Genomic DNA, 4,693 nt, shown 5'->3' on the forward strand with positions numbered 1-4,693 from the left:
TTCTACTGATCTAATAAATGTCTCTTCATAAAGTGCTGGGTTTTATTTAATCTATTTTTAATGTGTAATGTCCTGCTGCTCATGGCGTGTGGTTATGAAAAGGAGAGTTTCCTGCAGCGTAGGTGATCAGATTAGAAGTTACCTTGCTGCTTATATTTCCATATAAATGAGAATAACTTTTAGAAACTTTCTACATACTTAGGTTTTGAATTGATTTGATACTATATTCATCAACTTAATGTACACATAATAAGCTAAAGTAATTACTATATCAGATAATATATATGAAGTCAAAGTGTCAAAGGAAGTCAAGTCACCTCAAGTGCCTGTAACTTGTACTGAAAAGTAAAGCTGTGCACTTTGGTGTGTAGCAGTCAGGAAATTACTGCAAGACCTCTGCGTTTGATGTGATGTGAATAAGACAGGAGGTCTCCTTTGGACTCCAACTGAAACACAGTGGTTGCATTTGCATACCGACGGGACATGATGGTAAAAGATAAAGCAGAACTTTGGTTTCTACGAAAGCCTTAAGTGGACATGCATCCACACATTTTATTTACTCCCATGATAACGAGTAATTTGCGGTTGTTTTGTGGAGATCTCGACTTATTTATCTTGAGATAACAAAGCTTGTTTTCTCGTGATAACGGGATGACTTTCTGGTGATCAAGAAAACAAAACAACAGGCTGGTCACTGTGACAGTACAGACCACGACATGTCATGTTGCCATCAGCCACACTAATGAGGTAAGTTGAGCCTATTTCTATGTTAGCTTTGGGGATATGAGTTATGATCACCTGACGTTATGGTATAAATAAGTGGAGATCTCGAAAAAACAACCACCGGAAATTACTCGTTATTACGGGAAAACTGAGTAAATAAAATGCATGGATGCGTGTCTGCTTAGGGCTTCCGTAGATTTCCCAAGTAAAACTTGTGAAAAACAAAATTTCATCCTGCTATCAATCATTAGTTCTCAAGGGCTGAAAGAACTTCACTTTAAAAGGCCCTGTGAACTGTGTTTTACTACTGCCCTCTGCTGGTAATCCTGGAAAAGCACACATTCATCCTTACATGGTAAAAAAAGTTTTTCACATTCTCAATCTGTTTTAATAGCACACAGTCATGGCTATAGAAGCTTTGCCTGGGTGTAACAGTCCTGAGGCGTCAGTTAAAATTCACAACAAATGTGTTTTATCACTGTTGAACTTTGTCTGACACCGTTGGTCCAAGGTCAAAGGTCAGTCGACATATGTCTCGCCTGGGCTTTGACCTTCACCTCTGTCGCCAGATCAACTGCTGCTGTGGGAGCTCATGACTTTCAGTCCAGGCTGCCTAAGACAGTTCAAAGGGATATTATTGAGGGGTTCGTGTATTGATAGTGTCAGCTGGGAGAACACACACACATACACACTCTGACTCACACTTTCATCTGGAAAAAGATGGATGCCTTATATGGACAAAGAGATACCAAATAGTGTGTTTCAGTGTGATGTGAGCATAAATCGACTGATAAGAAAAATATACAGTTTAAGACCCTGCAATATTGAAACTGAGCAGCTATTGTTTTACTATTGATCTGACAGTGCTAAACCTTGGTTCAAAAACAAGTGTGGATGCAAAAGCATATCATAACATACTATAAAAGAATAGTAGATAAATATGACTTTAAATTAGATTAGACACAAAGTTTATCCAACAGGATTGCTCTTTGGCACTGCAGTACCTGTAACACAGCGCATGACTGCCCTCCGGTGGCTGACGGGATCCTATTTTAACACGCTTTAACTCCAACATCCCACTATGTGTAATGGAAAATCTGCCGCTCCCCCTTTTGACTCCCAGCCACGGCCATGGACGAGTGAGAAGCGCCGCCCTGACACAAAGGACCACTTCACTCTGTGGAAAAACTGACACATGAGTGACAGAGCGGGAGAGGGAGACAGCGGAGATCAGGGAGAAGTTAATGACCGTCTTAAAGCTGTTGTTATTGCAGCTGACGTCAGGAGAGTATTTGTTTGTGGACAATATTAGCTGGTAAATATTGTCAGTTTTTTTTTTCTTTTATCTTAATTTCTTCAAATTTCACTCTTTCTGTGAAAGACTTTGACTTAATCCACCACAATGACTTTTAAATAGTAGGTCATGTAAAACTAGGATGACGGTAGAGAGTTTCAAAGAAACTTGAGTGTAATGACTCACCTTCTCTCTGTCATCAATCGAAACTCTTCTTGCCCTGTAGACTCTTAACAAGAAAGGTGTGGATTAGGAGTCATCTGGCAGGCAGCTGGGTGCAGGTTATATATGTAAGCGCATGTGTTTGAATGCAGAAATACATCCTTTCCCACAGACATTCATCATCTCTTACTGCAGCTGCATCCTTTACTGCAGCTATGGGAAAGAGACATCAGAGTATTCCCTCCTATCAGGAGGCTTGGAAAAAGTGTAATGGAGCAGAGATGGGGCCATTTATTATACTAGTGACAATACACCCGCTTGATGCTTCACTAGGCCCAGTAGGGTTCTGCTAGAGACATGCACAGATCACTGGTGCGTTCCAGCTGCTCTGTTCTGGGTCACCTCCAGAGACAGCATGTTGGTTTATCTGGAAGATTGATGGATAATTTCAAAAGCACTAAGTTTCAGCATAAACATCCACAAATTTGTTGATGTTTGGATTGTAATACAAACAGACATGGACCCTCCCAACAGTTTATGAGATTATTTTCTTAAAGCCCTGGAAATCCATATCCACAAAGCTTTCTAACTACGTGTTTAGGGTTTTAGGTACATAATAGGGAGCATCTTAATTAGTCGCTATTAGAAATACATTTCAAACTGAGGTATTGTTATTTAAGTTTCTGTAAACTACCTTAATACTGCGTTTGAATTGGGCGTGGTTACGCTCGGGTAATTATTACAAAAAAGTCAGTGAACCAAGCAAGAGAAAAAAGTCACACTGCAGCTATTGGGCTGTTTTCACCCAGCATTAGCGTCGTCCTTGGTCCAAGCTGTGCAGGTTGAGTGTTGACTGAGGTTGTCTATTCTTGATAACAGCGTTTAGTTACGCCCATTAATTATCTATTTTTGGCTGCAGGTGTTGAGGGCTAGCATGAGGACTTTAGCTCCGTAACAAATAGCACTAGCTAACGCTACAGAGCTATCATTAGCGTTGCATTCATAGCTTCGACAACAAATCGGGGCATCTTAGCTAACATTGCCTGTTTATGCTAAATGCTAACTATGACAAGGATAGCAAGATCTGGCTAGATTTAGCATTACGCTAAGCTAATTGTCAGAAAGATGTCAATCAAATCGTGATCGGCCATGTTCACACAGTCTTGAGAAATGGTCTAAACAGCAAAACAAGCTGTTTTTAAACTAGGTTTTCTAATATTTATGAAGATTTATTTTCACTCAGATTTTTGGGGACACTTAACTTTGAAGTCGAATATCCATTTTCACTCTTTCAAGCCATATTCCAGAGGCTGTAAAGGAGTACACGCAACACAACTTGGCGATATGAGCCGCGTCACCCTCAAAGCTCCAGTGCAGCCAAACACGACATCCTCGACCACAACATATCTGACATTTACTCAACTTAATAATGAACCCTAACAGCATGCAGGCCATTAGATAGGCGAGAAATTACAATCATATGTCATAGCTCTGTTCTGCCTTCTTGTATCACAGCGCTCTCTGAGTGAGGTAATGATCTATTCTTTTCCCTCCAGCTGTCAGTCCTCAAAGGTCTTTAAATGTCTGGCCGTGTCCCGGTCTGCGTCATTGAGTCAATACTGCTGTTTTAGTGTGAGTGTGAGAGTGTGAGTCTGAAATCTTAATATGTAGAAAACCTAATTTTGTAGACCTGGGGGGATTTACTAGATCATTGAAGGATAATGCTTTGAAGCGCGGTCAAATTTTTTGAATGTCTATGTGTGCTGCTATCCATCAGACTTTGGTAGCGTGTTAGCGCTGTGTTAGCAATGTGTTAGCATGCAGGGGCGCATCCCTTGCCTGGGGTAAAACAGAGGACAGGGTATTTAGCTGTGGCAGCTTGGCAGCGGCAGTGCTGCTGGTGTGCTGTACAGTTGGCAGGAGCCTCAAATGGCTCTCTTTGAGTGACAGCATGGCACGAGAGGTACGGAAAGACCTTTAGCTCATTTCCTATTTGGAACAGACCTGCTCGGTTGTTATTCTTATGACTGTCACATACTCATAGTGTTGTCTACTTATTATTTCAGAACAAATATGGGTCTTGCACACATGCACAAAAACACACAAAAACCTAATATACCTGCAGCCATGTGAGATAACAAAACACTTCCTTGCCTATAACCATGAACATGATAAGTATTTTATTGGTTTCCCTTAAATGCAACAGAATTTGACAGTAATTTGCAGGCTGTCATATTTAATTGTTACTATTTTAGGTTTGTCTGTTCACAAATTTAAAAGTCATGTTTTAATAAGACAATCTGTCAGTTTTTTTCTACCTCAAATTCAATGACTCGAGGCACTTTTGGAACGTCTTACAGATCGAGTAAACAAAAGAAATGTGAAGTCTTTCTCTTCCTTCACCTTTACAAGCCCTCACTTGACTCACAGAGCGCACACATAAACATACAATTAGACTGGAATAAACCTCACCATGAATGGTCAATCATCCTAAGTCTGTTAGTAAGCTCCTTG

This window comes from Semicossyphus pulcher, unplaced genomic scaffold (assembly GCF_022749685.1).
Source record: "Semicossyphus pulcher isolate SPU_LCO1_2020_fin unplaced genomic scaffold, fSemPul1.0.p SCAF_8, whole genome shotgun sequence".
NCBI lineage: Eukaryota > Metazoa > Chordata > Actinopteri > Labriformes > Labridae > Semicossyphus > Semicossyphus pulcher.